The following is a 24,384-nucleotide window of genomic DNA, read 5'->3' on the forward strand; positions in this document are numbered from 1 at the left end:
ACTCCTAAGAGTAAATGAATTTTCCCAATTAATCAACAGGATGCTGATGTGTGTGCCAGGTTCTGAAATTTTAATTTAATATTTAATTTTAATCTTGATTTTGTCCTGTTCTCTTGAAATAGCCTGCTTTAAAGCAAAATGTGTTTTGTGTATATTTTTCATTATATTCTACTACTGGCTGTTCCTTTGGTAAATGAATGTTTGAATTGACTTTTTGATATGTTTACTGCTAAATCGTTAAATATCGCACCTTGCCCATTAGATACCCGACAAGCCTGATATTAGATAAATCTAAATAGACAAAATTATTTTCCATTCCCATTAGAGTCTAAAGCATCTACTGCTTCACTGAAGTTGCTGTAGTAGGTGATGGGGTAGATAATTTTAGCCTTTCTTTCTGCTGGATTTCTTTATCCTGTCACTTTCAATTGATGCTGAGTAGTGTGAAGTGCATAACCACCAGTTCCTAACACATCCTAAAAAAATTTGTAATCTGAATTGCACAGGAAGCAAAATTATTAACTTTTTTGTATTTTTTGCTGCACCTCATCATTTTATTTTAAATGTTACAGTATGCTAGTAAGTGTGGTTTGGGGATATGCTTTGTATGCTGCTTATTATGTATTGGTATTTAATGATGTGGAACATTTGTTGGAAAATGCACGTGCAAGAATTACTCTAGAAGGTTTCCTAGACCAGGATTTTGCCCTTGGCTTATTGTTTGAGAAATGATGGAAAAGCATATGGACATGTATCAGTATGTGCATGGATAATTTCAAGTGTTGCTTCACACTTGAAGTGTGAGTCAATCTATTATGCAAAAAAATGACACTTTTGATGAGGCCAGAAATGCCAGTGGGAGAATAGTGATACTTTATTAATCACTCTCCTTTTCTTGTAATTATTCCTCTAATAAAAATTTGTAAGAAAACATGAAAAAATCATCTATGAAAGATAATCTTACCCAGAAAATATTTAGAGCATAAAATTAGGATTCATTTATGATATGGAATTTTAAAACATTTTCAAAAGTATTGTGAGAAACCAAAAAGCATAAGTACTAAAATATCATTTATAGCTCATCAGTGCTATGCATGCAGTTTCCACATTTCCCACCCCATAGTCCTATATTAGTTTTTTTATTTTACTGAAACAGGTAAAACAATCTATAGTGCATTCAAACAAAGATAACAATCAACCCTCATTTTTGGTGAGCAGAGAAAATTTTGTAAGGAGGAAACTACTGAAGACTACTATTTAAGCCACTCTTTTCCCAGAGCTTCTCCTTCTTTTGGTACTTCAATAATTAGATGTCAAGCTTCAGGTATACAAGCAGGATTTCCAGATGTCTCCACAAGTGTTAGAAATGTAAAATACAGGTGTGTATACCACAGAAATTTGTATTGTTTCCCTGGTTTTCCCTCCTTCCTTATGCTTTCAGTTTAATTCTGGAACCCTTTTGGTTAGAAACAGTTTATTAGATCCCATAGTGCTTTCTGACTTGATAATTAATAGGATAGGGAACTTGCCAAAATCCTCACATTGAGGTGGAGGTAGGTAGAGAATCCTCAGGCTACCGTGTTTTCAGTGAGATTCTGTTTTTACTGTGGGCCCATCAGGATGAGACTTGGACTCTTGCCTTCTGAGTAGGCTTTGAGTTTCAGATTTAAAAGTGAAATTATAAATCATTAAGATAATTATGGTCTGTAGTTTTGGGTACTGTGTAAGACACAATGTATTCCTGTACCACCCACGGAGACACGCAGTGTAAAAAAACATGCCTCAGAGTTTGGTTTCTTTTGTTGGTAGTGGGTTTTTTTTATCTGCCACATTTGCCCCATCTGCTGGGACCTATCCTGACTGGCTCTTTGAAGTGGAAGAGGATGTGTCTTGTCTGGTCATATTCAAAGTGGGGTTGTGGTTTTTGGGACATATACAGCCACATCTTTACTGGATTTTTAACAGAGAATTAAAAGCACTTGTATCTCTAGAAATACCTTATAAATAAGACTCATATACTTACAGCAGCAACGTTTAGGCTTTGTGTTGAATTGCACAACTCATTAGTGAGATAAAAGACTTTAGCTCAAAAAAAGGTGTTGATTATGCAGAGGCTGTTCACAGGTATAAGTTTCTTCCATCATGGGTCTTTTCATGACTGCACAGCCCATCGTGATGTGAGCACAACACATGTACAGGATTCTTTGCATCACATTATCCATCTTCTAAATCTTTTGGCAATAATTTTAGTGCTATTTGCTATTAATTTTATAATTTTCATTCATCTTCATTAGTTTAATTGATATTGCATTTTTAATTTTCTTTCCTCTTTGTTAAATTGATATTGAATTTTTTTCATTTCTTGTGATTTTCGTCTAATTTCTCTTCCTGAACTTCATACTTGTTCACATAAACATCAGCTGATTATGAAGATTATATTTTGGCTGTGTTACCAAGGTTGATGTAATGTCCCCCTGCCACTGTCACAGTCCTCAAACCTTTGGTTATATTTTCTCTCCCCTGTCCAGCTGAGGAGGGGAGAGACAGGACTTGGTGGACATCTGTCATCCAGCCAGAGTCATGCCACCACATCTTGAAATCAGGCAAACCCTCAAAAGACATTACTAACATCTACATCAGTGGGCATGTCAGAAATCTTAAAATTGTTTCATTATTCTGTAGGGTCCACAAGTGGTTGAAATATTCCTTTTGAAAATCTAAGCAAAACATGATTTACAATATCCTGTAATTTTTATCAAGGAAGTATTTCAAAGAGAGTAGATGTCTCTAGTCAGGAAAGGGGGCTGTTCTGCAGATGTGTGGAACAGAGTGATTCTATGTCCCTCACAAAGACATTTCACCAAGACAAGAGGATTTCATGTCAGCAGAGCAGATCTGAGGCCTCCTCAAAGTTTTCAGAAGTGATTCTAAATTTACATCAGTATAAATGACTAGTTCTCATATTGTAATGAGGTGGTATTAGCAGGCATTCATGCAAAGTTGTATGAGTGGAAAATATTTTAAAAGGCCTAATCTTTAAATTGGGTAGAAATATTGCTCTTAGTCCCATGGTTTTAGTGTCAGAAAGCATAGAAAAATATTTCCAATGGACGTGGTCAATCCCATCACAAATGTACAGACAAGAAATGTTGCATTTCAATACAAATTCCCAAGCTATACCTTAAACAGAGCTGAGTTCAGAGTACCCAGAAATTGAAGCTGGTTGCAGGACTCAGCCTTGAATTTTATACTGTTTTAATTGATCGTTGAATAAATTGGACATTACAATTATTTAAGAAACTAAATTGGAATTACTTAATTATCTAAGTCTTTTCTAATAATGGAAATTGGAATCCTAAATCACCTTATTTTTCTTGAAAGTTTTACCAAGTCCTTCAATAGCTGAAGAAAGGTGGGGAAAGTTAGGTGAGACTTCTAATTGCCAGTGTCTTCGACACAGTTTTGGAAGCCACCCGTGCCTTTTACATGACCTCTCTGTTGCATTCTGAGAAAAGGAGAAATAGTTTTCTGCTGTTTTTGTGAAGGAACAGAATCTGTAGCTGTGTTGGCAAGAGAGGTCCTGGCTCTTCTGCCATTCTGAAGCATGACCATACTGCAAATTTGTACTTTCTTCAGTCCATCAGGATATAAATACGCTAAATCCATAGCTGATATTTCAAACTGTGTATTCAAATTTTCTTCCTTTTTTTTTTTTTTTTTTGCCTGTGTATGCAAATATTCCCTTTTTTATTTCCTTTCTTAAAATAATCTTATTCTCATGCAACTACCATATGATTCGTGAGTGATGTTAGAATCCCAAATGTATATGTTGGGCTCTTTTTTAGGGGAATGACTTGATTTTGGTTGGTTATAAGGAACTTTGTTTTTTTAAAAATATGTTTAGATATACAGAGAGTGGAAGGCTGGTTGCTTACTATTTGTTGGTTTGTTTTTGGAATAAGGAGGTCAAAATCACTAATCAGAATTTGAGGTTCACTGACATGACTTGCTTTCAAATCTAATCAAATGAAACAAAAGTACAAGCAAAGAAGTTATATTGTTGTTCTGGTGAAGTGACTAAAGCTATTTCTCTATCATTCCAGGGCAGCAAAAGAATGACGCTTCTTCTAATTACTAGTGGCATAGAGAAAGGAAAATACACATCTGCAATTTTCTTCCTTAGTTATATGGATTTCCAACATGTCACACAGATGATCAGTGAAAATGCTGGTGTTCAGTAATTATATTCTGCACTTCAAGGGTTTGCACAGATATGTTAATAATCCCATTAATCTTCTTCCTTTATATGGAAATCTGCAGCCCAGATGTTGCATCATTTGCAAATCTTGCAATTAAAACATTTTATAACTTGCAGTTATGCAAAGAGGCAGTAGACTGGAAAATGGGTAAAATTGCTTGGCTAGGGCATTACCATGGCAACACACTGACCTCTGTTCAATTAGTTACAACTGAAGATCCAGCTATTAATTATAATGGTCAGAAAAGGATATAATCTGAATCTCCTTTTACCTTTTTAATATGGACATTTCTTACTTGCCATAAATCTCTGACTTTAAGAGACAAATCTCCAGACCTGAAGCATTAAAACTGATAGTGCTGAAATACTGATGGAAAAGGAAGGACAGTAAAGGAATCTCATTTATCAGCTGTAGTCAAGGTACTACTTTAACTTTTTGTAGTCTAAGCATTCTGTCAAGCAAGCTTCAAAGTGAATATTCGTTATTGCTCATTTTAGCTATTGAAATCTATGTTATGTGTGCCAGCAATTATCTCTCACTTTAGAAAGCTGCTGTTAATTAGGGCCAAACTAATCACCATGGGTCTTGTGGAAACAGATAGATGCCTCCTTTTGACAGAGTTTTACATTTTGCTGTAGCAAAGTTATTATTTTCTTGGCATGCTATCAAAGATGAGTTATCTGTTAATTATAGAAGGCACTCCACTTTCTGACACGGGAGCAGTCCGTGTACAGTCAGACAGCAGCACTCTGGATGGGCACTAAGTTCCTTGGAGTAGGTTGTTTTTTGGGAGCTTGTGCAAACTACAGTGCCTTCCTACATCACATTCACTCCAAAAATTGCAAATCCTCAGCCTGTGAGGTACTGCAAATTTCAGGAAATTTGTGTCCTTTTAATTTATTTTCTTTTCAGTTTTCTGTTAATCTCTTCACTACACTAAGCAAACAGAAGACCAGGTACTTCTGCACAGTAGCTTCTTCCTTCCCCTTGAAGTACAATATGGTCAATATTCATTTAATCAATGTTGATGCATTTAGGGGATTTGAAGTGCTTTCATTCTGGGTTTATTTGTTTGGGGATTTTTTGTGTTTTTTTTTGTTTTGGTTTGGGTGTTTTTTATTTTTTTTAAACACTGCCCTGATAATTACAAAAGAAAGGCAGGGAGTGAGTCATAGGATGGCCTGGCTGGGAATAGCATCCTAAAATCACTCAACTGGGCAAAAGTTTAGCTAAATGCAAGGGCCTGCAAAATATGGAATTCCTCTTGGACTGATTTCCAGCAGGTCTGGATTAGAACCATATAGATTAAAGTGTACGTTTAAACATGTCTCTCTTATGCAATAACCACCAAGAAATCTCACCCCAGAAGGTATTTGTGCATTTCTTATGACAGTCATGCCCTGCACAGATGGCAAGTGTATAAATTGTATCCTGGTTTTTGCAGCCATGTGCAGGACCCCAGTATGGAACAAGAGGCAAAGAGCAGTGTGATACCAAATGGTCACTGAAATTTTGAGTGATTCCTTTGCAAGATGTGAATTTGTGCCACTTAGCCCCCCCAAAAAAGTCAGTGAAATCCTCTTGGTAATCATAATTGCTTTGCACTGAGTGGTGGGCAATCACATCAAGTTCAGAGCACCTTTTAGCACACTGATTATGGAGCTCTGACTGTTTATGGTTGTGGTTGTTTCCCTCTGTCCTCAGCAGCCCTTTCCTGCAATGCCTCAAGGAATTCAACTCTGGAGGTAACCTCACTGCCTAGGTCACCTTTGCAGTTATTTAAGGAAACTTATCAAGACAGAGATTATAAAGTACCTTGTTGATCACAGGCATTCCCTTATGTATTTAACAGAATACAGTCATTGTATAATAGATGGATCCAAGATGCAGATCCAGCATAATTAATTTTTAAACAGTCTTCAGATTATTTGTGATCCAGGGTGAATACAGACACTGAAACTTTTAATTCTTTTTTTGTTTTCCCCAGATACATTTTGCAACATGGGCAGGGGATTTTTTTGTTTTGTTTTCTAGTTTATTTTTTTTCTTTTGGTTATTTTTTGCCTTTTTAATTTATATTTAACTCCTTCTTCTCTATCAAAACTTGTTCTGTACTCCCTATCAGGATATCTGAACAAAACTCACTCTGTGAGGTTCTTAGAAATATTTTGATAACTTACTCCTTGTTAGTTGGTCTTTTATTTTTTTTTTTTGTTGGTTGGTTTTTTAAAAGTAAATAGTAAAATTGAGAAAGAATTTGCATCTGTTCTGAGAGAAAGACACATATCTAATCCCAGATGTAAGTTACCATTTATACAAGGCACTCACATAAAAGAAGAGCTTTAGACAGTCTGATGAAATAGGGAGGAATGGGTCTGGGGGTGGAAGTTGGAGAACAGAAAGAACATAATTGTAAAAAACCTTTTTGAACCACAGTAAGGCCACTTCTCTGCTTTCCACCATAATCCTCAGCTTTTCTTTGCAAGAGTACATCTGTACAATTTTCTTTACACTCTGTAGGCTCATACAGTTGCCATTTGACTGCATATGGAGAAGAATTTATGTTCTGGATCACAGCAATAGGTTTCAGAGAGTGGTGTCTGGCAATAAATAAATTTACTATTATTAAATTTCAAGGAGTCTGCAAATTTACCATAATATGTACATTATTTCTGCCTACTGCTTCTTGAATTTAGTTTAATGTTTTCCATTTTTCCATGAGATATATATATTCTGGTTGAATTTATTTTCTCCATGTTCCCTAAAACATGAGTCTGGGCTATCTGAACACTTGAGGCCCCATCTAGTTTACATTCAATCAATACCTTTTTGAGCATTTAAATGTTTTCCATGATGTCCCTTTCAGCCATCTGTTCGAAGCCAATAAACCTACCCAGTGTTTCTTTTCCAATGGGTCTTTTTGTAAAACTTGTCTTATACAGGAGAGTACCTGAAACGTAGAATGATAGAGGGGTTTGGGTTAGGAGGGACCTTTAAAGACCACCTGGCCTACCCTCCAAGAACAAGATTACTTTGATTTTCCTATAGTAATTCTAAGACAACACAAAAAAAAATATATGAGGAAGGTGATCAGATGAAGAAAAATACAGGATAAACAAGCATCACTAAAAACCAGTGGCTACAACTCAAAATTATAAACAGTTTTGCATAAAGAATGTACATCACAACAGCTATATGGCCTGATTTATCTCTTTACATATAGCTCTGTTTACTTCATTTTTACAGGGTTTCAACTGTATATAAAGAACATCCCAGTCCATCAAAATAAGGTACATTTGGGATCCAGGAGCAGAATAATGGCTAGGCCCTATAGTTTTCTCACATATCTGCTTCTTATTTATTTTCTGTGGCATAATTATATGAGTGTTCACTTGAATAAGTGCTTCAAGTATTGTATTTATAAAGAAGGAAGTATTTGTACTGCTGAATCTTTATATTCTTCATAATTTCTCTCTGAATTTTTTGTCAGAGTCTGGGAGGTAGACTTCAGAGGGTCTGTCTTTTTATAGAGAATAGCTGAAGAAAATCATGTCATCTGTCCCTGTAATAAAAGGTGTAGCACAGCTTTTTCCATGTGGTTAATTTCCCTCCTTTCCTCCCTTTTCCCCTTTCTCCCCAGACAGAATGGCTTGGTCTCTTCTGCCTGCTGAGAGTGGCTCTTGATCCATGATAGTCCCTCAAATTATCCCTGGGTATTTTCTGGGTGCAGCTGGTTGGCAGAGGGCAAATGTGTGTGAAGAGAGTGTCAGCCATGTGTAGCATGAAGTCCTAGTGCTGGTTTGTCACCACAGGTGTAGCTGAACAGTTCTATCATCCATACCCATATGGGAGACTGCAGCCTCTTCTCTAGCCACAGATGAAGTGGCAGGACACTATAAAAGCTGTGTGATAATCCCAGCACAGCCAAAATAGATATATGCTGAATATCCAGAAGGCTTATTATTTCAAGCTCAGGATTGCACTTATATTTTCACAGGATTTCTGGTTTCAAGTTGGCTTATGTTCTATTAGCTGAGAAGGCATAGCTCTCTTGCATCTGCCTGGAGAATACCATCTGCTGCTGTCTTGTCATTAGCAGATCCAATAACAATAATCGTGTGTGGTTTTACACAGAGCGAAATCCTGGCCCCAGAAGCCTCTTTTTGGAGTGCTGGTTCAATTTTGTGCCAACACAGGTGAATGAGTCTCAAAGGCTGAGTTGCATTAATCAGTGGGAATGTGATGTCATAAAGCAATAAAGTGATTTTTTTTTCTCTAGCATTTGTCACAAGTATATATTAAAAGATGCTTGCATGCAGTGTGAATACAGGTATATACATATGCATGCACACATGCCTGCAAACACGTGTGCATAAATGTAAGAAAAGTACACTGGAGAGAGTCTATATTTTACAACTCCAGACTGTACCACTGGCAGATAGGTTAGTTGAGGACAAGGGTGGTGAAATCAGAATTCCTTGTGGTAAATGGTGGATGTACTTTATAATACCTACATGATACAGTTTGTCCCATGGCTGCCCCTGTTTCATGATTCATTAGTGTGCAGGAAATATTGAGTTGGCCAATTGCTCAGAAATACTTCAGAATGACTTTTACTTTCTCTGTCAAGAATATGAGCTTCCATTTTAACTAGCCCTTGGTCCTTGCATAAGGAGAGGAAGGGCTCTTCTTGCAAGCCTGCAGTGGTGGGGTGGATTCTGGAAGTCTGCATTTTCAAGTGGTTTCTATCCAAAGCTGAGCACTGTACAGAAGACAGGAAAAAATAACCAGACACATGTGTGTGCATGGGAAAACATTATTAAATTATACACTATATAATGCTATACTATAAAACTTTTCCCAATGGTTTTGATTTTGTTTTTCCTCCCCCAAACAAATTGAACTTAGGATCTAAAACTTATGTTATGGCAGAACTAAAATCAGAAGAAAAAGTCAACTTTGTTAGGAAAGGTTGATATGCTGTGACCCAAATGTCTAACCTGATATTTCTCTCCTTGCTAGTAGTCACCCTACAGGCATTATCAAAGCAATTTAAATTACTGTATATCTAATTTGCACTGGCATAATTAGAACATTAGTAAGCTTGACTATCTAGTCATTGCAAGCCATCATTTGTGCACAAGATGAAGTTAGAGCTGTATGAAGGTTCTGACACTTTAAGGCGTGATAAACAAGAAGTTAATTTTTTAGAACATTTCAATCTACAAAAAAAAAGTTCTGCTTTTTATTTTTTTTTAACCTGTGCTGCAGACATCCCTACAATATGATCCCATGCCTGCTGAAACTTTGACATTGAAGCATTGTAAAGTGAACCAAAAAGACAACACCGAGCAGAGAGCTGTGTTTGGCATACCGAATAGTCCCCTTGCTAGATCAAACTGCCACACATCATTCCCCATACATCAGTAGACGTTTCTTAGTCCCATCAATAGTTTACTGACCTGTGCTGTGATAACATTTCCATCTCTGGAGTGCACATTTTGCCAGCACATTTTCTGGGGGAGGGGGAGATGACGCTTATCCTGCTTGTCGGTGCGTGCCGGGGGTATCGATCAGGCGCGGAGCTCTCCTCTGCTGACTGATTGCCATCCCTCGTGCGTGCATGGTCTCTGAACTTTGTCGTAGCTGGATAAATGGAACAGTTTCCAGTGAGATCAGCCAGGTCTCGGGAAAACAAACATCAGCCAAATTGAACAAAAAAAAAATATATATAAATAATGAAAGAAGTCCTTGACATTGCCACAGTGCACTCGATAGTCACAGACAGGCTTAGTTCTGTTGCAGGCTATTTGACTAAGAATGTAAAAGGCTGTTTGAGACAATAAAAATTTAAACATCTTGTCAGACACTTCCTTCCAGAACAACTGTCCTTCCTGCTAGCTTCAGGTTAACACTGAAAGTGAAAGGTCAGAATACCAATTAACTTATCTTCCTGACAAAAACCCCACTCAGTTCAGGAATATTATGTAGCTCAATATTTTATTAGAGTAGGACAGCTTTGATCTGCATTTACTTTCTGAACCTACGCTGATTTTTCTTTAAATTATTTTATTAATTATTCATATAATTGGAAATTAGTCATCAGTTGGAAATAAAGATTTCTGGACTTTGTTTTTATTTTTGTCGCACCTTCATTGTAAAAGGTGACCCAAAGCAATGTGAACTGTCAGCCATTAAAGTCAGTCTGCTTTTTCTTCTTTTGATTTGGTGGCTGAAAAGATTATTGTAATATTGTACAGTACCAAACTATAGGAAAAAAGATTTTAATATTGTACAGCATCATATTCTGAGATTAATTTTTTGAATTAATAGTAATTTACAAGTTCCTGAAAAAGTTAGCAGGGGGACTAAAGAGCTATGGACATGCAAAAACACAGCTTGGTTATATGAAAGTAAAGTGTTTGAATAGTCTCTGCTCCTCAGCTGGAATTTTTCCAGACACTCCTAATGGAATTTGTGCATAATATCAGTAATTATTCCTCTGGGATTTTCCTTACTCTTCACCTTTTCCTGTATGTTCTCCTCCCATATGGATATCCAAGGCCTGTTGAAGGTCCCTGACTTTGACTATGCAATCTGTAAATTACTTGCACTCCAAAGCCATCTACTTTCTTGGACACATTTCTGATGTGGGAGAAGTTCTTTTTGTTTCTGGGGTTTTTTGGTGCTCATTGGCTAACTTTTTCAGAAATAAAAAATGTTTTAACCAAATCACTTCATGTTTCATGCTGAAAGAAAAGGTTGTTTCCTGGTTCTCTTCCATGCAACATGGGATACCTACACCCACCATGCTGCAAACCCACAGCATTTCCAGTATGGATGTACTCTGTCAACCATCTCAGCTTTCTCAGGCAGAAAGGGGTACCTGAACACACTCTCAGTAGATGACCACTGCTTCCTAATAAAGATTGTCCAATAATCCATTCAGCCTTAGAGTCTTAAATTCTGTCTTTAAAAAGTTTTGGATTTTTTTGGCATGGATTTTGCTGTTCTTGTGGATAAACCAACAGCCAAGATGCAGCTGATGCCAAGGGCCCTTGAGCTGTTCCACGCTGGTTTCTCAGGCACAACCTTACAACTGGTTGTAAGGCTTCAAGTACAAAACAGATTGCAACCATAAGGAGAAAAAGGAAAAGCCTAAAACTTTCAGAGTATATCGTTCTTTATTCACTTCATCTGTTTTTAGCCTGCCTTCTCCCCTTCCCCAGAAGACACAAGTGCAAGTGGCATTCCCTGCCTTGCACACAAGCTCTTTGGAAATGCCCCATGGGGAGAAACATGTAGGCAAGCTCTCTACTTGGTTCCTTATGGACACGTGCTCGGTGAAGCTCAGCCCTGTTTTGCCATGGCAGGCTTCTTTTTTGTTCAGCTTCTCAGCTACCAGCTGTCCCTTGGCCTTCCAAAAAGACGACTTAGCTGTGGGACCTATCATGGCCTTTAAAGTGGTTTGATGGGAAGAGTAAAGCTGTTGGAGAAGGGTTTTGAGTAGTTCCTCAGAAACTGCTCTTATACAGACAAGATGTGTCCAGGTAAATATTTGAACTGAGATACCAAGGATGAAATGGCTGAGCAGGAACAGAGAATCCAAGATTGCCCCCTCAAAAAGAGGCAGTTCCATATAATGTGAAGTAGAATTTCATTGCTCTTGTCTCGCTTTCATTTGAATGAGCTATGCCCAGTACAAAGATATTGTTACATACAAATGAAATTCTGTTGTCCTCTATTTATAGAACTCTTGAACTACTTGAGGCATTTAACCTCATGTGTAAGAGTTTAAGACTGGATTGGAATATCAAATGAAGTTCTTTGCCATTTGACAGAAGCATTCACGTTTAATTAAAATTCACAGATAACTAGAAACATACAAATATTATCCATCCACAATGCTCAAGGTGTTGGGGAATTAACGTTTAATCCTTTGTGAATTTCCTGCTGTCTTCTTTGCAAAACAAGTAATGCCATTTTTTCATTCACCAGAAGGTATCTTTGTCCACCTAGTGTTGGATCATATTTTATCAAAACTAATTATTTTTAATACACTGAAGTAGATAAAGTTGGTTTGTGAGAGTTTATGTAATCTAAACAGGCAAGAACAAAGATTATTTTGTCTCATTGGTGAAGGGTGATGTGTTCTTTGCCCTTCTAGTGGAATTTCTTAGTTATATAGCTTGTAATTGTCTCTCTTTATTTTATTTTTTGATTAAGCTGTGACATTTATTAACAAAGACTTTGGCTTCATCTCTCTACAGCTTGCTTTCCAGGGAATTCACACTGTTCTTTAAACTCTGTTTTCAAGACGATATAAAATATGCATACATTCTCTGGAAAATCAGTATTCAATTGCAAAAGCTATCTTCGAAACCAAGTGATGGATTGGCTCCATGAAAGAACCAAATTAGATAAAATGACAAGAACTTATGCAAATTCTTAAAAAATAAAGGGTCTTTTTTTGAAACAATAAAAAATCTTTATCTGAAAATGTAATGTGCCCTTAGGATGTGATACTGGATATTGCTGCATGATTTAAATTTCAGAATGACAGGATAGTTAATGTAATAACTCCTTACTCATAAACAGCTCCAAAGGTATGAGGACGTGTTTATAAGAGAAATGTATTTCCATCAGCTTTATTACTGTAGGGCAAAAACAGGGTTAATATAGTTAGGAAGAATTTATTTTCTTTGCTGTCACAAAAAATATAGTACAGTATTATTAGCATTTCCTTATTATTTGTAATGAAAACCACACCTGTTGGCTCAGTTGGACAGCATTACTAAAAAAAAACTTGTTTTAGTGTTCTGGCTCTGTTGTGCTTAATCACCTTATTATGTCCTAGACACATAGTCATCAGTGAGGACCCTGTGTAGAGCTCTGAAATAGCTACAGCAACATCAGAACCTAGTTTATGGTTGCTTGGTTTCCAGCAGGGGAAGGCATTTACTGGGCAGGGCATAATTTCTGGTTTGGAAAAGGGGGTGAAGTAAATATGGTTTCAGGTTCTGTCTGAATTAATTGAGTACTTTAATGTAGTCAAGAGATAGAAAAGGACAGGGGGAAAAACATGCAACACATTAATTTCATTCTTTCTTAGGTTAAACTTAGTTTTTTCTTTATTTACTTGTTCCAAATGATAATCCAAATACAGTTTTCCCACCTCCAAAAAGTGAGGTCGGACAAGGTGCAAATTCAGGTGTGTTTCCTCATTTGCCTTTGAAGCAGAAGTAGTGTTTACTTCCAAGTACAAACACAGGTAGCAAACCTGACTTGTGGGATGTGCATTCTGGTGCTGTTTTTTTTTTTTTGTTTTGTTTTGTTTTTTTTTTTTTTTTTTTTTTTTTTTTTTTTTTTTGGTTTTGTTTTGTTTGTTTGTTTTTTGTTTTAAATTTCCTTCAAGATTTTGAAATATCTTCCCAATATAAACTTAGAAAATCCCAAACCAGCAAGGTGGCAACTCATATTGCCCTGTGGGTGTCTTCAACTGCCCCTGCTGAAGTTCTGCCTTCCAGCCTGGGAGCAAACTGTGGTTTTAAGCTTTTTAGGAACTCCACCAGCTGTGCTTGCACCTCTGCAGTTGTAGTATAGGTGTGATGGATTCCTCCTAGCAGGGGAGGCAGAGCTGTCTGGATAGGACACTGCAACACACTCTTATCAGCTGCCAACACACTGGAGCCCAGCAGAAGCTGGCAACCCAGATATGAGCAAAAAGTAGATTTCCCTATGACTTGGTAAGGGGAAAGAAGAATTTCACATTTCAGGTAGAGCTTCTGGGGTGGCTGACTGCCTGGAAAATGAGCTAAACCCATGCATGCGTCAGGTGCTTTGGCCTGGCCTTCTCTCTGCATGCCCCTCTAAGCTCTTGTGGGTCCTTAGTGGATTTGACAGATGGTTTTAGACTGTGGTACCCAACTCAATCCAGGAAAACCTTCCCTGCCAAAGGCCCAGTAGGCTCAGTTCTCTAGGTAGCTACTGCCTGTCTTTGGAAACGCGTAAATAATTCATAAATTTGGAAATTCAATGTCATACATGTGTCAGGCTGGCAAAGTTTTTCAGGTTTTTATTTTAATTTCCAGATTGTACTGATAAGCATGAAATAAAATATTGCAGTTCATGCAAGGCATTAATTCTGCTCTCTTAAGATGTTGTTTGCTCAAGAAGGCTCAAATTGGATGCAGCAGCATCTGTTTTTCAGCTCTGCTTTCATCTAATTTTACAGCTGGATTGTCTGAGCCACAAGGAGGTCAAATGATTTGCCCTGACTCTGCCTATGAATTTATGGCATATGTTTGACAATCAGAGACCACATGCTTGCCAAAAGTGTGTTGAACATTTTAAATGTATGGTTTGAAACAATGTCTTTTTTACCAGGAAAAGGTATGGCTAATAAAGTGATTTTCTTGTTCTGCTAAATTAACAGGAAAAAAACAGATACCATTAATTGTTCAGACTTTTACTGACAGTAAAAAGCTGACTGATATTTTCTTTTTTCTACTGTCGACTTAGGAAAAGGATCTGTATTTTTATTATTTTTTATGGCAAATTTTACTTCAGAGCACAGAAAAAGAATCAGTTCACTTCACTTGTAGCTGTTGTATTTTGAATGCAAATCCAGCACTATTCAACATGGTAAAAACAACTGTGAAATAATTCACATTTTATAGTGTTGCTTTTGGGAACCTTCTTACACACAAAAAGTGGACAAGATGGCAGAATATTTCTTTAACACTTTCTTTCTTCCTTTCTCTTTGCTTTGGTGTTGTTGGGGTTTTTTTTGGTGTGTGTTTTCTGGGGTTGTTTTTATTCTTTTCACCTTCCCCAGTGAATTCTACCTGGTTTTGGCTCGGGTAGAATTTATTTTCTTCCCAGTGTCTTGTATGGGGCTGTGTTTTGGATTTGTGCTGGACACAGGGTTCATAAGAGAGATGTTTCTGTTATTGCTGAGCAGGGCTTGCACAGAGCCAAGGCCTTCTCTGCTTTCCGTGCTGCCACGCTGTATGGGAGGTTGGGAGGAGACAGCCAGGACAAGTGGCCCAAACTGACCAAAGGGATATTCCAGATCATATGGCATCAGGTTCAGTGTATAAAGTGAGGGGAAGAAGGAGGAAGGGAGTGACATTTGCAGTGGTGCCGTTTATCTTCCCAAATCACTGTTCTGTATGATGGAGCCTTGTGCTCCTGGCCATGCCTGAACACCTGCCTGCCCATGGGAAGCAGTGAATGAATTCCTTGTTTTGCCTTGCTTGTGTGTGCATGGCTTTTACCTTCCCTGTTTAACTGTCTTGATCTCAGCCCATGAGTTATTTTACCTTTCTGGTTCTCTCCCCCATCCCACTGGTGGGGGAGTGTTGTAGATGCTGGTGAACCCAATGGGAAGAATGATGATGTCTAACTTCAGTTCAGAAGGCTGAATGTTTTCTTTATTATAATTATACTATAATACATTAATATACTATATAAAAGAGGATACTAAAAACTACATGCTACTTTCTCTATCATATCTAACTACTCACAACTTGTGACCCTGTTCTCCAGAGTCCAGACACAGGTGGATCCAATCGGCCATCAGGCCCAAACAATCCACCATGATCCAACCAAGCGCTCACTCCAGATAAACAATTCTCCAAACACATTCCACAAGAGGAAAAAAAAAGGAGCAGAAATAGAAATTGTTTTCTCTTTCATTTCTCCCTGTGTACCTTTATGAAAAATCCTGAAAGAGAGAGAAATGTGCTTGCCACAGGGGAGTGAGCCAGTGGCTGTGTGGGGTGTGGCTGCTGGCTTTGGTTAAACCACAACAGTAAAGAAGAGTAGGAAAGTGCTAAAGAGTATTTCAAGTGATCAGATTTAACCTGAGAATTAATGAATCCACAACTGTTTTGCATTTATTACATAAACCTTATTAATTGGGCATGGGGAGAGCCTTGCTGCCTACCCAAGGTCACCGTGAGCGTTGGGTGACACAGGGTCCATGGGGCTGATGGTCACATCCTTACCTGGTGTGCAGAGGAGCAGCAATGTGCATTCTCTCTGTGGACACAGTCGATGATCAGAGGCCAACTGGGAATAATTTAAGCTAAAATCCAGCCATCCTGACCAGATGGGGCTTGAGTTAGCCTAGACAACTTGTTCTGAACAATTCATAGTCTCAAGAGTTATGACAATGCTGGTGCTAAGCTTTACCTTCCCATAGATATCATTGGCTTAGATTTTCATACTTTATACTCACTTATGTACACAGGATTTTTTTTTTCATATTACTGGAAAGCTATTGCGTGGATTGTACTCTCTTTAAGAAATTCATTTTCCCATTAGTTCCAAAAGTGTCCTCAAGCCATTTTAGCATGGCTCCCTTTTTGGAATAACTTGTTTTCCAGCAAGTCGAGTGGGACAACTTCCCCAGTGTTCAGTAGATGTCTGTTCTTGCCTTCTTCCCCATTTCCCTTTGGCCTGAAGACCAGGGCCTTAGGGGGGGCTGTTTTGAAGTGCTCTCAGTGTCTTTGGTGCCACTGAGGAGTGGTTCAGACTAACTGGTGTCAATGGTGTGTATTACTGTATAGTAAAATACCTCCTGCCCCCCAAAGGAATATCACTGTAAGGATTTGGAAGGCTCTACTGCAGTCAACCTCATGCCTTAGGCTGTGTTCTGTTCTGTTGGGATTGAAGCTCTGGCTGCAAATGGATGTGCCCAATGGTTTTATTCAAAGAAGAGCCATTTAGCTTGTTGTCTTCTATTCATCTTTGTGGAGGTGATTGGCAGTTTGTAATTTTATAATTTTAAATTTCTCTCCACAAAGGAACTTTCTAAGTAGCTCCAAAATGCTCAGTAAACTGCCCCTAAAGCTTCCAAGGGTAGTGAGGTTGTGCAAACCTGGAGGGCTGCAGGGATTGGAACTCTTGGCTGTAAAATGTGCATATCCTGCCTCACTGGAAAACATAAAACTCTTGCACTTCTAATTAGAAGTATAAACCCAATGTGGTTTTTGGGTGTTTTTGTTTTTTTTTTTTTTGGTTTTTTTTTTTTTTGTTTTGTTTTTTTTTTTTTTTTTTTTTTTTTTGTGGTTTTTTTTTTTTGTTTTTTTTTTTTTTTTTTTTTTTTTTTTTGTGCTGGAACCCTCACATTGCCTGGGTATGTTTGTGTTTTTAATATTTTGAGACTTTTAATTCTGTTCAGCCCTTTTCTAGAAAAAGCAACAATTGTTGCTTAAAATAGGGTATGTTCTTCACCAGATGAAGGCTATTCTAAAACAGTTATAAGGAAAACTTAAATTTCCTGGTTTTCTTTCTTCAGGCAAACTGTCACCTAGTGTATCCTTCAGAAACCCTTAAATTCTGTCTAAGTACTGGCTAGTCAGTTTGATAATTTAATATTTTATGAAACTGGATCTTCATTTTGATACTTTGGAGGAATCACACTTATTAATTAGTAAGAACACTGTCACTCAGAATATTCAGGATTCTACTTTGTCTCATGATCATGCAATTCACATTTATATGGTGATTTAAAAAAATCTTGCTACAGAAAGTTTTCCAGTTTTGCTTTCAAAGATATTGGCAATTTCCTAGCAATATCAAGTCAGGTTTATTAATGAAGGTTTTCCAGTTAAAAAAAATGAAGCAATATAATTTTGTATGTTGGGCTAAGCATATTTTTTTCTAACTCAAATAGATTTATATTTAAATGCAAATCCTTTGAAATCAAGTGCCTTACATAGGCTCGTATTTCAAAGGAAGCTGTTGAAGTTGCTGAGAGTACATTTTTTAAAGCTCTCCAGGAAGTTTAACTTACAGTAATCTTACAAAAAAATTCTGTTTGAAGGTGATTTTGGGTCACTTGGTTAGGATGGAGCTATTTTGAGATATTTGCTTTTTAACCTGCTTGACATGAAGATGTGGAGTGTGGCATTGCTTTGATAGCAGGGCAGAAGAATGTCTCTAACACCTGCTGATCTCACACTGTTCCCTTCGGCTATATCTGTGTATTTAAAATACAGTATTTTTCAAAGAATTGACTCTGTTTTTTAGAAAAATCTATCCTACTATATAGAAAATAACTATACCACACAACAAATCTAGCCACTTTAAATGCTTGTGGACTCTTGAAATGATAAACAAGACTGACATTAAATGTTTCAGGCAGTTTTAAAAATATCACCAATATATGCTTATTTTAAGATCACACTATTAAAAAAAAAAAAAAAAGAAGAGCCACATTACTTTTTAAAAATTACAATTTAGCTGTTACAAACTTAGGTATATTAAACAATTTAAATGGTTTGGATTTAGGGACGAGGGAAGAGCTTATCATAGGAGTTGCAGTTCTTTAATTCCAAAAGCCAGAGCAATTGAGATACAGGCTCCATTTAATTAGAAATTATGAGATGGATAAAATGAGTAGAATAAAAGGATTTCCTTTCCATTTATCCATTTCTAATAAATACATATTTTGACAGCAGTAATGCTGTCTTAAATAGTTAATGTTACATGAAACTTCCATCTTATTTATGTGGCTTGTTCTCACTACATCGAGGAGCCTCTGAGATGCCAGATAGAACAAGGATCTATGCTGGAATAAATCAAGATGGATATGGAAAATTTGTTTTAATATTCTTGTGAGAAAATCCCTAGAAGTGTTCTTTTCCTGTAGTCCCCATGAGCTTTCCTTCAAACTTTTCTCCTGCCAATTTTTCAAATCTTTTCTCTGAAAGACCCGAGTGCTAATCTCAAACCAGAGATCACCTTACTTTTCTTGGCAAACCTTACCTTTCTTTTTTTTTTTTTTTTTTTTTCCTAATGGGCAACACATCTGAGCAATAAATGGGAGTTGTAGAAAGGCTGGGCAACATTTCTGACACTGATACAAAGCATTGTATACTTCTTCTGGAAATGTAATCTCTAGTTTGCTTCCTAAAGCAGTCCCGGTGGATTTGGGCCATGCCTGAGCACTCTTTGAACCTGCCAACACCTCTCCAGTAGCACTGCAGCAAATATTCTCCTTATAGCAAAGCAATCAGCATCTGTGGGTGCACTGTAAGAGCCAGTAGCACACTTAATCCAGCAGATCATTTGTCTGCATAACTAAACATATGACACAAAGAAAACCTGTGTGCCAGAAGCAGCTCTCCAGGAATCTGAGATGCACTGAAGTGCTCAGCCAGTGGTGAATGTCTCTGCTAAGTCACCTTTTATCTCTTGTTTGTGATCCTCAAGGAAAACCTAAAAACCTTATTCCTTAGGAATTCACAGCACAATGTAAAAAAAAAAAAAAATCATGGTTTCAATTATATAGATTTTGGGTTAGTTATTTTTCATGTTTATTTGTTTATTGGCATATTAAAATATTTTTTCTTTCCTTCCCAAACATAGTCTGATTTTATTCCCTTTCTTTGTCTTGCCAACCTCTTCCTCACCTGTCCCTTGCCAAATGTCTTTTGTAAGACATCTTTTTTTCTTCCCATCAGAGCACTGACCTTTTTATTTTAAGAATGAGAAAACCAACAGACATTTAACCAAGTGCTAAGCAGGCGCTGCCAGAGGACAACCCTTTCTCTCAAGGTAGCTGCAACAAAGAAGGCCAGAAAAATTTGCTGTTGCATGCTGGATGATGGGGTATTTCTAGCACGTATAGGCACAGGTGGCAGAGATTTCTCTTAAAAATCTGCAGATGAGCACAGGCCATCTGATTTGAAAGGAGGATGTGTTGAACATGTGCATTCAGGATTATTTTACTGCAAAAAGAATGAACAATTTTATTTTTATTCATGCTTATGAGGCATTGAGGAATAGTCTCATGGGTTAACTTTTTAACTCTTTAACATGTAGTGTGAGAAGGGATACCCTGGATATGTGTATTGGAGGGACACGTACCCTGCCACAGGAATCTACTTTGGAGCTACTCATTCCAGCCTAAGAGAAATCAGTTACAAATGCACCACCCAAAATTTATTCACAATCGTTTAACATCCCCTTCCAGCCAGATGCTTAGAGTCACTGCTTTTTCACCCCAGCCACTTGAATTTCACTGGTGCTACCACCCAACTTCTTCACATAAACCATAATGAGATACCTATTTTCCCAAGGAAAAGGCGAAGAATCATCTTCTAGGGCTCTTTAATGAGTCTCTGTGACTTATTTTCAGAACACTTTAATACTTCTGCCTTGTCAGTCTCTGAAAATGAGTGGTAATTAGCCTTCTGGGTTGGCAGGAAATTGCCATATTGATCATCTCTGGAAACATCAGATACAGAAATAAAAGTTTATGTCCCTTGTTGGGGGCTTGAGGGGGTTATTTTTTGGTTTTTAGCTTGAAGAAATATTAACTTTGGGGCAAACAGAGATGAACAAAGCATATTGCTACTGATTTAGACATTTAGATATGGCTTTTACTACCACTAGTGCAAATCCAATAAAAACTCCTGAAAGAAACTAATACTGCTTTTAAGTAAGACCACTTAAGGCTTGGCTGTAAAGGAAATATTGCTCTTTAAAAATGTAAAACAAATCCTTCTAACAGGACTTTTCATGTTAAGCTGTCTCTAAATAAAAGATGATGAGATATTTAAAGAGTTTCTGAGTTCTCTTTAAATGCATAATTAAGGAGTGAATGTTGGAAAGGGAGTAAAAATGTAAAAGGCTTTAGAGGAATATATCTGTGATTCTATATGGTTTGTCTGGAAAGTTTAATTGGCACAGAGGAGTTGAAATGTAACCAGGGAAATAGTTTGGATTATACTGATTTTAAGGTCTTAAAAAATTACCAACTCTTCAGAAATGCTTCCAGTATATAAAAGCCCCTATTTCAGGATTTGCTGCTCTGTGATATGCAAAAAAGATTATAGTAGCATGAGCTAAAGCAGCTGATGCTTTGCAATGGCCATTCCTGGTGTCATTGCATAATTCTGTAAGCCTGAGTTAGTGATGAATTTTAAAAGTCAAATAACCCTGAGTGTCTTCCAGGCTTATGTTGCATATATACCCATATTGGTCTTTGGAATGCAAGAATATATGGAGTAATACCTTATAAAAAAAACATTAGAGCCTTGCTATGAGATTAATGGTGGGATTTATCGAGATATTTGAAACCAGAACTGTGCCCATCATTCCTAATGTTTCAAGCCAAGAGCATGAGTGATGTACATTTTTAGTAGCTGTCACTTCAATGCAGTATTCTTATAATGAGGAAGATGAAAACACTCATATCTTGTGAAAAGGCAGGAAAGAATAAAAAATATTAAATCAGTATTTTTGTAATTTAAAGTTGCTTTTCTAAACATCTCAGTCACATTTTTTCATAAGGCAAGGCTTCAGTCACTATGTTTTAGGGATGAGATAGGCAATATATGAACGTCTTAAAGGGATACATTTTGCTTCTATAGAACTGCAAGAAACGTAGTTTGTGGTGCACTGTTTTTCTGTGGCTGTGGAAAGTCTAAGCACCTTGTAAAGGACAGTGGCCCCTTGGGCTGCAGTTCAGTAAATTTGCTTAGATACTGTGCTCTGCCACCTTTTTAGACAAAATTAATCACAATGGGAGTCCTGTTCCTTATTCTGTAGTGACTAGGCTATGCTCCTACTCTTCCTTCTAATAAGAAGAATTTTTCTGATTTCAGAGGATTACAATGAAGCATGTTAGTGTTTTTCTCCTCTTCACTGGGGTATTTTGCCTTTTCTTGGTTGCATGAAGGTACAACTGTCAGCATTTCCATTGCTATCCGGCAGTTTTTGCGTTGTTCCCAGATCTGTTCCTTCCTTGGTTGCACCAAACTAAGCCAAACTGGCAAAAAGTCTCAATAAAAGTAAAATAAAGCAATTTCCAGGTTGCTGGTCATTAATGTGTCGTTGTCCAGTTATTCTGAGTCATAATTGCACTCACACTTACCAGAGAATTTGGCAAATATTTTCATCTTCTATTTGAATACTTGTTTGAGTGTATAATTTCCCAAGTATTTCATTTCTTTGTAGTGTCAATAACATTTCAAATATCAATGGGCAGAGGTCATTAGATAGAAGTGTAGTGATTTAGGGTGCCCCTGGAGTGAATGGGCATTACAATCTAAATCTAGATAGGAGATGCTTTTTCTGAGAAATCATGAAAATTTAATACAAATGTTGTGTTACACTGCTGTATATAAAACTCACTCTAATACTAGAGGGAGATGGGAGGATTTGATCTGTTATGAATTTAGTAAAAATTGCTTGGTTATGGAAGTTTAATGAGACCTCCCATAGCCAAAAAAAATGGAACTTAGTATGGTTTAACTTTCCTTTCATCTTCTACAAAGAGAAATTATTCTCTGAATTGTGTAGTTCTAAATTCAATTTTGAGCATATATTTTAGCCCTTTTGTGAACTATTTTAACAATTATAATAGAGCAGTATAAATGCAACTAAGCATTCAGTGACTTGTACTAAAGAGGTTAACTAGTCTTTCAAAACTTGAAATGAAAGCAAGAGCTGGAGAGGAGAAACCATGTGGTGGCTGTCCCATGAGAAGGGTGAAGGGACACCTTCAGCTACAAACAGGAAAGAAATCAAGCTCACTTTTGGGAAGGGTGGAGGTGATGTGGAATGTGTTTATTTTAAAAAGGAAACATGAATTAATGGTTAAGATCCTTGATTAGATGAAATTTCTTTATCCTAGACATAGTTTAGTAAGTTTTTCCTTAAGGTTTTAGAACATGACTTGGCATTTGGTTGAATTCTGTTGTTGTCCTTGGAAATCTTCTTTGGTTCTATTAATTTCATGTGCTGAAAGAGTATTTATTTGCTTATTTAAACTGAGTATGCCTAATAGCTGTCCCTCTTCTTAGAAAGCTGGAACTCACTTAATATCACATTTTCCAAGGCTCTCTGTCAGGAAACTGTAAACTATCTAATGACCATTACCTTTTGGAACACAAATTTTCTAAAAAGCAGCAGCAGACATGTTAGACAGATTTTTCGGGGTATGAGGGATTTTCAGGGTGAGGGATTAAGAAATTTTGTGGTGCATTTAGAGATGTGAATATTATGCCATGTATAGATTACTGATTTCCCCCCCCCCCCATATTTGATCTTTGCAGATTAAAACTCCCTGTATAATAGCACATTTCAAAGATTCATATGAAAGTAAGCTTCCATGGAATTCAGTGCTAAGGGCTCAGACTTCAATTTGTAAAGAATTAGCTTTTGTTGCTATGGGAACATATAATTCATTTAGTCCTGAAAGGCAAATATACAAATTTATGATAAAAAAAAATAACACTATTAGTCCACTTGGTGGGGCAGGAGGCACTAGAAATAACTATGTAATCTGGGCATATAATATCTCCTTGTTGTATACAGCATGAGCACACTGGAAAAAAAAAGTCTCCTTGTCAGTTTATTGCTCCATCATAATCTTTTTTATATAAGTTCACATTTGTTTGCATTTTAAAATCACAAACTGCACATAAACATGTAGTACAGTCATTATTTGCCTTTATGAGGAATCACTGGGGACATCTATTAATTCTCACATGTTTATTTCTTTGCCATTCATAAAGTTTTGTATGAAGCCTAGATCTCAGCATATTATTATTATTCAGATAACAAGGAGTAGAGAAATTTGTTGTTGCAATTGAACTTATTCCTAGACACTATTAATATGAGTATGAAAGTGAGTTCTGCTGCTCAATTCTGTGTTTGCTTCTTTGTTTAAGAGGGTTTTGCTGACTGTGAAGGAAGTGGTGGCAAATGTCTCACAATTAGACACTTTTGTCCTTGGAGAGTGACATAACTGTGGATAGATTTTCCCCTTCTCTTGGCTTCTGCCTTTCTTTCTCTTGTCTTCTGTCTCCCCAGTTTTTTTGAAAACGTCTATTGTTTCATGGGTAGACTCAGCTTGAAAATTTATATATGTAGCATTAAAAATACTCTTCTTTTTAAGCCCAAAGAAGTTATAAAATTAAATGCACTTTTTGCATCAAGTTAATGACTCTTATGATTTTGGGTGCTATGACCACCATTCCATCTTTTGTGTGAGAGAGAGCTTGTGTAATTTTATTTGCAAATGCTAGGGGTGCAAATTTATGCTGCTTTTCATGTGCAAAATTTGTGCTGTTTCAAGCAGATATTTACTATCCTGTTTCTC

This window comes from Vidua chalybeata, chromosome 2 (assembly GCF_026979565.1).
Source record: "Vidua chalybeata isolate OUT-0048 chromosome 2, bVidCha1 merged haplotype, whole genome shotgun sequence".
Lineage (NCBI taxonomy): Eukaryota > Metazoa > Chordata > Aves > Passeriformes > Viduidae > Vidua > Vidua chalybeata.